This window comes from Acomys minous (genome assembly GCF_964271855.1).
Source record: "Acomys minous genome assembly, chromosome: 5".
NCBI classification, from domain to species: domain Eukaryota; kingdom Metazoa; phylum Chordata; class Mammalia; order Rodentia; family Muridae; genus Acomys; species Acomys minous.
In genome coordinates, this window is record NC_140494.1 from 97,349,770 (window position 1) to 97,361,040 (window position 11,271).

The 11,271-nt window shown below is 40.1% G+C and overlaps 1 protein-coding gene across 1 annotated transcript in view; it reads right to left on the reverse strand.

The window, feature by feature from the left end:
• PATE4 (prostate and testis expressed 4) overlaps positions 1 to 11,008 on the reverse strand; it is a 172,319-nt gene extending 161,311 nt beyond the window's left edge. The window contains exon 1 of the mRNA XM_084782220.1: positions 10,934 to 11,008. The gene's annotated coding sequence lies outside the window, so the exon portion shown is untranslated. The remainder of the gene's footprint in view (positions 1 to 10,933) is intronic.
• Between the last annotated feature and the right edge of the window lie 263 nt (positions 11,009 to 11,271).

Genomic DNA, 11,271 nt, shown 5'->3' on the forward strand with positions numbered 1-11,271 from the left:
GAGATAGATTATGGGTGGAAATGAACAGGTAAGGAGATGCTATTGAAGAAGCAGTGCTTGGCCAATTTGGCCACAGAAAGGGAAAATACTGGTGCTCCCTTAGATAGTTCATTGAGAAAGTCACTTCTTAACTGGGTCTCAAATATATAGAAAAATAGTGTAAATTAAGTGATAACTCTTGATCTCAATGACTAGAGCAGCACATACCTACAATTAATACTCGCTATTATTAGTATTGGTGTGATTAGTCCCCTCTGCCTGATGTCAGGGTGTGGACAGTGGGAGAGGAAGGAGACAACGTGCGTCATTACATAACCTGTATGCCACATGCCTGAGAGTGAAGCTTCAGCCCCCAATTAGGTTATAGGATTGATCCACTGAGCTATGCAAAACCAAATAAATACAGAAATTCTTATAGGACTCAAAAAGGGAGAAAAATTAGATCTCTCATGTATAACTTAAGAGAAGGACCCCTGAAGAGACACCACGTTAGAGTGCAGAACACACAGAGGGGAAAGTTGGCAGGGTAGACTGTTTTGGTTGCTGTTCTCACTGCTGTGACAAAATGCCTGAGAGAAGGCCTTAAGGAAGGAGGGGCTTCTTTGGGTTCACAATGTGAAGGAGCAGCCTACTGTAGCAGGAACATGGTGGCAGGACCTTGAGGCTGAAGATCACATGGTCTCTGCAAGTGAGAACAGAGAGAGGTGCAGCTGCCTTTGAGATCACGTTCTCTTCTAATTCTAAGGCTCCAGCACAGAAGGTGCTAACACAGTCACCATAGGTCTTCCCCCCTCTGTTAACCCAAGCTAAAATCTTCCCATACCCAGTGGATTGCCCCAAGGTGATGCTGGATCATGTCAAGGTAAGAATATTCACCATCTCCAAAACCTAAAACTTAGCTTTTTTGGTTTTTAGGAGATGCTAAGGTAACAGATACAACTTAGTAAGCAGTGTCTGGCTTGCCTGGCCTGAGGCTCCTGAGATAGAAGCACCAAACAGACTTAAAACACATATCAAGTATTTTTCTCTTCTCTATTTATATTTCCTAGGGGTAAGTTTTATTTTATTTTCCCAAACAAAGGAGAAACAAAGTGAAATCAAGAGACAAAATTTTAGAAACTGACACTAATATCCAACTATGGCAAAGCCATTAGTAGCTGAATCCAGGAGGAAAAGTTTGAGGGGATTCGCCAATTGTCTTTACACCTTAACAACCAAAACATGAGGACCTTCTTCACAGGACATTATGGCTGCCCCGTACACTGTGATATCTCCTACTAATACACCATAGGAAAGGATTTAAAGAAAAGGAAAACATGCCCCACCTTCCAGCCAGAGGAGGAAGGCTGCTGGGGTAACAGGAGAGGAAGAAAGAGCAGAAAAGTATCTAATTTGTCCTGGTTGGGCTCTGGGAATGTGTATTTAATAAAGGAAATATGCTCTGGCCATTGGTGGGATAGAAGGGTCTCCCAGGGGCCATGACAGAGAAACCGTAGGGTAACTTTGCTTTGAACATAAAGTGGGCACAGTTCAAAGTCATTCACCCTGCTTAGAGGCTTCCTGTAGCACGTCAAAGCAATTACACATTACAGACTAATGTAGGCAGCACAGAAGGAGTAGGAGGAAAAACTACCAAGCTCACAAGACAAAATCAACTGCCAGGTGGCACTACAAAGATGTCCAACTGGCAGAGGAAAATTGGACCATGCTTCCTGGGAGTACTGTCCCAGGTGACGATAAGAAACATGCCCCAGGCTCAGCAGGCACAGAGGGCAGCAAAGATTGCATCTGGCTGTGGGAGGTGAGAGGAGATGAGTGGTGCTTCCGTAAGCAATAAAGGTAAAATTTCAAAGACATTTTCTTTTGTATTTAATAATCAAAGATAGGGGCCAATAACAGTCATAGTTTCCTAACAGATTTTTACTTTATTAGGCTTGTGTGGCATTGTGGTATTTTAGAATTTATACAAAAGTACATAACAAAAGCATTCATGTAATTATCCCTACTTGTGGCATTTTCAATCATCATCGTTTTGTCAAGGGGGCCAAGATTTTGCCAAAAAACCTGAGTTTGATCCCTCGGACAGATAGTGTAGAAAGGAAGAACTGTCTCCTTCACACTGTCCTTTGAGGTTTATACGGATGCTGTATCAGGGCACACGCATGTACATTCCCACTCTCTGAAGTTCTTCTGGGTCACAGAATTTCTCTGCCCTTCCCTCCTTCTCTCTTCCCCAGACACAAGTGAATCCTACTGAGGGGACGTTTGTTATTTAGGCATTGCAGATGCTACTTTTGTATATGGCTGCCCATGATGCATTACTGGATACCGACACGTGTCTTCCAGCTCTGACTAACAACACAGCACTCCACTGTGGGCCTCATTGGCTCTTGAGGACTCCAAGTCTCATCTGTGGTCTGTAGCGCAGACCCTGCCTTTGTGCAAACTGTCATGGATGTAGTTTTGCTGAATGCCATTGTGGGGCACAGAAAGATATACTAGGCTAGAAAAAAATGGATACACATGCATTCTCCCTCCCTGGAGAAAGAAATAAAAGATTACACTACTATGGGAGTAAAGCATCACCCAGAAGTTTCTGATTACTCTCATGCATAATCATTCAATAATAATAATAGCTGTTCTCAACCTGTGGGTTGCAACCCCTTGGGGAGTCAAAAAACCCTTTCACAGGTGTTGCCTAAGATCATCAGAAAACCACCAATGTGTACATTACAATTCATAACAGTGGAAAATTACACGTATGAAGTAGAAATGGATATAATTTTATGGTTGTGGTCACCACAACACGAGGAACTTATTAAAGAGTTGTAGTATTAGGAAGGTTGAGAAACACTGGTAGACTCTGGGAAAATGTTGTCAAACATCACAGCCTGGTCTCATCTATGAAGGTAATTCTACAAAATAGGTTTCTTTCAGCATTTCTACAGCTAGGCAGATTGTTTTAAAAATGAAAACCCCTAGACATTATGTACTAAGAGTTTTGCCCTTTATATAAGGAAACAGTAACAGCTGAGCAATTCTATCCCCTGAATTAATTTGCACCTCCTTTTTAACTTATGCCAGGATTTAAATTTCTTTCTTACAATCTCATCTATAATACCTGGATGCACAATAAAGCCTTGAGCAGTTAATCCATTTCTAAGAATTATTCCTACTGTCAATGAATGTAAAGGACCATAAACACCAATGGATATTTTGTAACATTTAGCCTGTGGGGATAGTTGACAGATTTGCCTGAGGACAGATACAAAGCTGCACAGCATTCAGTAGTATGCATTAAGTCATCAATACCTAATGTTTGTTTTCCTGCATGCTTGATGCCTCCTTGCTGACCAAAGAAAGATGGTCCATGTTATTTGCTGTGGGGCTTCGAGCTAACAGACCCTTCCTTCCATTTCCCAGTGTCAAGAGATTATCTTGTATGTCTCTCTTTGATAGGCAATCCCTAGACCAATATTTTTCCTTCCCACAGTGGCTGAAATACTCTGGATGTCTTGGAACATCATTACCATCATGATTGGAATCTCCTTGTTCTCCTCTGCAAGTACTATTTTCTCCAGAGTTGATGCACCTGTTATTTTGAGGTCTGGGGCTTTTAACCTTCTGATTTCTTTGTAAATAGCCACATTTACCATCATTAAAATACCAGGTATTTTGGTATCTGAGACCTGTAGCTATGATTTGTCCTATGATATTGGCTTGATGCTCCTGAGAGCCAATATTAGCTCTCTAGCTGTCTTACCCATTCATCTAATGGTGACCTTCTTGCTTTTAATGGTGTAACTGCTCTCTTATATTCATTATTTGCATTGTCATATGCCCTGATCAGTGTCAATGCCTGTCTGGTCTCAGGATATGCTGTAGCTCTATCTAGAGCAGAACCCAATCTCTGTAAGAATTCTGTGAAGGCTTCTCCAGGGCCTTGAATTACCTTGGTAAATGAGGTGGTTGTTTTACCAGGCTCCTCAACCATGTCCCAAGCTCTTAAGGCTGCAACACAACAATGTTCAATTACTACATCTTCAGATGAGGTTTGTTCTCATAAGTCAGCATAACACTCTTCACCAAGCAATTGATCTTTAACAACATTCATCCTCTTTGTTATATTTTCTTTTTCTATTTTCATGGCTTCATTTCTCCAACACAATAGCTGTTGAGATGCTTCTAACATGTCTGACACCAATCCCTTCCAATCACGGGAAATAAGTCTATGCTGTGTAGCCCAGTTACTTAACATTTATCTAAAGAAAGATTAAGCATTCCATACTGTACAATAGACTCCCTAAAATGCTATAAATCTAGCATATCTACTGGATGCCATGCCATCTCATCATAAGCCTCACTACCATCATTAGCAGGGATATGTCACAAAAAGACGAGGAAAGTTAATGGTGTCTGCATAGCCCCAGAGAATTCCTCTAGTGATGCACTTGCCTCCAAAGCCCTTTTGGCCTGTCTGCCTTCCGGCTCTTCCAGAATGCCATTGGCCTTTCCAGATTCCTGTTCTTCATGAACACCTGTAACATGGAGCAGGGTGGGGCAGCAAGTGCTCCCATTTTTAGTTACCGTTTAATCTGAACACTTTTTCTTTGTTTATCAGTGGTGCTATTTGCTTCCCATGTGTTTCCATCTCTACCTGTAAACTGTCTTATACTGCTAACTCTGAAATCTTTTCCAGAACTATAGAATTTAGTGACACTTCTGGTTTTTGTATATCATCAGTCTTTTTTCCAATCTTTTAAAAACATGGAATACAGGAAGAAGACATTACAAAAACAAAAATTCCCTCTGGGTGCAAGGCAGGAAAGAACCCTGGATTAAAAGCTTCCATTTTGCTGATACCCTGAAACAGTATCTTTATACCTTCAAAACCTGTACTTTCCTTTACAGAATTAGACGTTAAGTTACCCATTATGACCCACATTGGGTGCCACCTGTAGTCTTTGAACTTTTTCAAACCTACTTTATTTGGGGTTCTTTAATGCTTATATCTCCCTTCCAACCTGTCTACCCTAGATAGAAGAGAAAAGAGGTTAATGAGAACAGGATAAGTAGACCTTTTTAGACACAGTTATTTGGAGCAATTCCACTGGCATAATTGGCAGGATTCCAGCAGATGCATTAAACAGCAAACCAGCAATTCTGCAAAGGTGACTGCAACCATCATAGCAAGAATCAAGAGCAGCAGCTAGAACTAGGAACCTTGAAGCATTCTCCAGAGCAGTTCTTTCTAGGAGCATCTAGAAATGGAATGATGAACAACCAAAGACTAGAAAATCATGCCAAGACCAAAAAACCCAAGCCTCTTGTTTTGAGGATCATATATATTTATCTCCTCTCAGAGTCAGTGTTAGATTGTTTATCAGTTGCCAAAGACCATGTTCTTGAAAAAGGCAGTTCCTCTTCTAGTGGACAAACACCAACTGTTTCACATCGCACACTTGAGATAAAAAACATGTTTACATTCACTATAATTCTCTAAAGAAAGAAATATATATATATAATGATATAAGATATATAAGATATAAGATATATAAAATGTAAGAAGATGAAAAGGTTTCCCGTGCTCATGAATCAGTAGGATTAATACAGTAAAAATGGCCATCTTATCAAAAGCAATAAACAGATTCAATGAAATTCCTATCAAAATACCAACACAATTCCATCAGACCGTGAAAAAACAATTTTAAACTTCATATGGAAAACAAAAAAATCCAGGAAAACTAAAAAATCCTATACACACAAAAACTTCTGGAAGTATTTTCATCCCAGCCTTCAAGCTATACTGCAGAGCAGCAGAAATAAAAACTGTATGGTTCTGGCATATAAATAGATTTGTTTATCAATAAAATCAAACTGAAGACCCAGAAGCTCACTCACCTATGGATACTTGATTTTTCTTTTATAAGAACCAAAACCATACAATGGTGAAAAAGAATCTTTAACAAATGGTGCTGGACTAACTGGATGTATACATGTGAAAAATGTAAATATATCAATATTTATCACCTTACACAAAACTCAAGTCAAAGTGGATCAAAGCATAGTTTCAGCATAAAACTAGATGCACTAAATCTATTAGAAGAGAAAGTGGAGAAGAGCCTTGAACTCATTGGCACAGGAGACAAAATCCTGATCAGAATATCAGAAGCTCAGGCTATAAGATCAATAATTAATAAGTGGTACCTAATGAAATTGTAATGCTTCTGTAAGGAAAAAACACTGTCAATAGAACAAAAAGGTAGCCTACAGATTAGGAAAAGATCTTCACCAATCCTATATCCAACAAAAGGCTAATATCCAAAATAAATAAAGAACTCAAGAAATTAAATACCACCCAAACCAAATAAACCAATGTAAAAATTCTCAACAGAGAAATCTCAAATGACTGAGAGGCACTTAAAGAAATACTCACCATCCCTAGTCATCAAAGAAATGCAAATCAAAACAACTCCGTGATTCCAACTTACATCTGTCAGAATGGCTAAGATCAAATACTCAAGTACAGCCCAGATGTGGAGAGAAAGGAACACTCCTCTATTGCTGGTGGGAGTACAAATTTGTACAATAATTTTGGAAATCAATCTGGTGCTTTCTCAGAAAATTGATAATAGCTCTACCTCAAGGCCCAGTCACACCACTCCTGGGCATATACATCAAAGATGCTCTACTATACAACAAAAACATTTGTTCAGCTATGTTCATAGCAACTTTATTCATAATAACCAGAATCTCAGAACAATGTAATGTTTCTCATATGAAGAATGGATGAAGAAACTATGATATATTTATACAATGGAATACTGCTCAGATATTAAAAAGAAGAAAAGCATGAAATTTGCAGGCAAATGGATGGAACTAAGAAAAGATCATTCTGAGTGAGGTATACCCAAGCCAGTAAGCCACGCATGGTAAGTACTCACTTATAAGCAGTTTTTAGCCATATTATACAGGATAAACATACTACAATTCACAGACCCAAAGAAGATAAGTAACAATGAGAACCCAAAGGAGGATTCTTAAGTCTCGTTCAAAAGGGGAAATAGAATAATCAGTGGAAGTGGTTGAAGAGAGGGAACAAAATAGGAGAGGGAGAGGTCAGACATGGGGAGAGCTGGGGTGGGGAGACAGAAGGTCTGCAGAGAGAAGAGAAACCATGGGTTGAGGCATCTCTGTGAGAAGCTGAAGACCTAAGACAGGGTAGGCTTCTGGGAGCATATGGGGGTGACTGTAGCTGAGGCTTCCACTAGAAGGGTGCATGGAGACTGAGGAGGACTCCTTCTAACTAGACAGGACTCTAGTTGAGGGAGGGGAGCACCAACACACCCCACAAAAACGTTTAACCCAAATTTATCCTGCCAACAAGATGTGGATTGAGGGAATGTCCAAGCAAAGACAGGCCCAACCTGAGACCCACGCCATGGGAAAGAGCTGACACTATTAATGATACTCTGCTATGCTCCCAGACAGGAGTCTAGTATATCTGTCCTCTGAGATGCTCCACACAGCAGGGTATCAAGACAGATACTGAGACTCACAGCCAAACATTAGGCAGAGTAGGGAGTTTTATGGAAAAGTAGGGGGAAGGACGGAAGGACCTCAAGGTGACAGGGGCTCCACAAGAAGATCAACAGAGCCAACTAAGCAGAACCAAGATGGGTATGCAGAGACTGAAGTACCAACCAAGGACCATGCTTCATGTAAACCACCTAGTAAGAGTAGTGGGGCCACCTCCAACATAGACTCTGTTGCTTCCTTTATGATCCCTTACCCTTGGCAGGGATGCCTCACCAGGCAACAGGGGAAGATGATATGCTCAGTCCTGATGTGACTTGTTGCCTTGGGTGGGTTGATGGTGGGGCTCTCCTTTTCTGAAAATATGGAGAAGGGAGGAGGAAGAGGGATGGAGTATTGAACAGGAGGAAGGAGGGAGCTATGATCAAAATGTTAAGTGAATGAATGAATGAATGAATGAATAAATAAATAAATAAATAAATAAACAAACAGACAACAAAATTGATTCTTCCTTCTCTTATAGCCATTAGCTGTCAACAGTTACCTAACTGTGAGTAGGGACTGATGTGTCCCTCCTCCATGTATGCTGTAATGTTGACTGGGTTGATTTTGTGCTGATCTTATGTAGGCTACTAAAGCTGCTATGGGCCCATGAGTTCAAGGGTCTGGTCAGGTCCAGGAAAAGGCCTACACCACTTCTGGATCATACAGATGTTCCACCCCTTTTTCCTTTGTGGTCATTGGGTCTAGGAAGAAGGTCATGTGATAAATTCTATTTATTCCTGTGTATTCCACAGCCAACCCTCCTTTCATTCTACAATGCTCACTTACAAAGGAGAAAGTAGTCTGTATCAGAGAAGTGTTTAGTAATCCTGTGTGCATAACTAAAGGGTTATCAACCCTTTCCTTACTGATTTAATGAAAGTGTAATCCTAAGGATCTTGTGCTTAGATGAGGAAGGAAATGAGGGCCTGCAAAGAACATTCTCTCTTAATGATGTAGTTTTACCTTCCTAAAATAGGTAAGTGTCAACACAATTTCACCCATGACTCTACATACTCAGAAAGAACATTGTTCAAAGAGGAGGAAACACTTAGTAGATTTATTTTATGGCAACAATATAACAAAAACAATAGGTGGAGAATTTTCTTCATTGGGTGAAACTTGGGACTATGATCTTGTAGATGTTATTTTCTCATTAATCAGAACAAGGTCATCCAGATAGCTTCCTTTTCAGCTGTGGGGCCTACTTAGAGTAGACCACTGAGTTTATTTCATTGGTATCCAGAGCTTGCCCAGTCCTCTCTCTCTTTCTTGCTACATCCTAGACACCATGAGGTGGGCAGTTTTGGTATATCATGGCTTTCAGCTACCATGAAGTTTAAGTTTATTTTAGGCCCATAGCAAGTGAGTAAGATGATGAATGAGTGAAACTAGGATCCAAAACAAAATGTTGCTCCTTAATTGTATCCCAGAGTGCAAGTCACAATAATGAATTCTAATAAAGTTTCTGATGCACATGTTGTCCAAAGGATATTTGGCCTGTTAACCTCTTTCTGGCAGTCTATGATCCTTATATATATTCACCAATCTTGCAAACCCACACAAAAATGATAAATACATTGATGAAAACCAAGACCCAGCTACAATCTTGGTGATGAGGGCTAAATAATACCATGCATAAGAATTAGAAAACAAAGAAATTTCTGTCTCCAAATTCAAGGAATTGCACAATTCTGAGGCTTAGAAAATTTTTCTAGTCCAGAGTAAAAATGAAACCTAAGAGAAGAAGATTTAGATCAGGAGAAAAAGAAAGGACAAATGAAGTCAACTGAAACTAGATCACATGAAGCCATTGTGAGTGGTAAATTGATGTAATTGCAGAAATCTTCATGGTTATAGCCATGTGTATATACTGTTAGACTTCCAGAATATTTCTCATTAAATTTGCAGAATTTCACATACCTTGACTCTGCATTTTTCAGGTGATTAGCTGTGGAAGAAGGGAGGAAATAAACCATAATTTTGAGATCCAAGATAAAACTTCACATCCAAATACATTTAGACTAAACTCTTTCAATAAACAAAATTTCAATATCAGCTATTGTTCTGTGAGAAGTTGATGCCCATGTTCCTAAGCTCCATATAGCAAAGTCATTTTCCCAAGAGCCTATATATCAGGAGAAACATGGAATTACTGATGAGATTGAGATTCTAAATGTTGATGCAAATAGCATCCACCCCTTCTCAAGCAGATAGTCACAGAGGACTTGCATAGTACATGCTTGGATCCAGAATCAGTGGTAAGTTAAAAGGCAGGTAGAGAAGAAGATCATACTAGCATTCTCTCAAGAAGCAGATGCTATAGAATGCTGTGAAGAATGCATCATGAAATATGTCAGGAGAAATATGAAGAAAGAAGACTTGAGAAGAGCTAAGATGTCTTGTGGATAAGAAAAAATTTTTCAGAGAAGGTGACTCTAGGCTAACATAGGAGTTCAACAAACATTAGAAAGTCGAAAGCCACCAGAACAGAGTGTGAGAAATGGCACATTTAGGGACTGGATAGATTATAGCCTTTAGAGCACATGGTAGTTTGAACAAGAATGGCACCCATGTTTGAAAGTGATGTCTAATGGAGTGGCAGAAAAGGTGATAAGAGAAGTTTTGAAAGAATAGGATGCACCCATCTCTCATGAGAAGAGAATGGAAAAAGGAACTTCTTAAGAGTCAGACAGAGGAGGCAGTTTTACTAGGACAGTGATAGAGAGATAGGTTGCAGAGAGACTTGGGTGAAGATGGAACAAGCCAAAAATAAGAAGAAGTCTGGTCCCTTCCTACTATGCTCAGCTCTGTGTCCTATACGCCATGATGCCAATAGCTCTGCTCCACCACATCCTCCCGCCATGACAGGAATCTCTGGAGTCATAAACTGAAATAGATCATTGCTATGTCATATTGTTTTACTCAGGTCACGGTAGTGATAACCCAGAGCGCATATGTCATCCAGTCAATGAGTAAGAATGAAGACAGACACCGGAACTGATGTTTCCTAGCCCCCTGAGAAGAAGGGGAACTGCTAGTCTGACGGTTCATAAAGGGTGGGGGTGAGGTCTGTCATATTCACTAGCATTGACTACTGTTGACAAAGGGAACAGAGAAGAAAATAGGGGGAAATGCAGTCAGTATCACTTAGTGATGGAAGGATGAAGGAAGCAAAAGGAGAAAACAAGATTCTGAGAAGGAGAAAGCAGAGAACATGGCTCTATCCCCAGCTGAACTGCTGAAACATCCACAGCTGATGCTGATTCCAGGCAGGTGTCAGGTCTTAGGCCCTGCAGGGAATAGATGCCCCAGTGTTGTGAGGCTTTGAGAGCACAGGGAGGGATAAACTCACCTGCAGCACGACTGGGCAAGAATGAGTTTGGCCTCTAAAACTCATTACAGAGCGATTGGTTATGTCAACATGTAAACTCCAATGTTGTATTACAGTGGGACTTATTTAAGCAATTGGAAGAACAATCCTGCTGCCCAAACAGGATATCATAACCTGTACAAGAAAAAAAACAAGGAACAAACAAAAATATTTGTGAAGTCAAAGTTTCAGTAAATTAGGAGAGCCATGCTCCCCAGTGTGATGTATGCTAGTCACCACCAGTCAACCTCTAAATGTGACCTGCAAGAATGCCTTCTATATCCAAAGCTACTGAGTGGGATTTTGTAGTTCAAATCCTC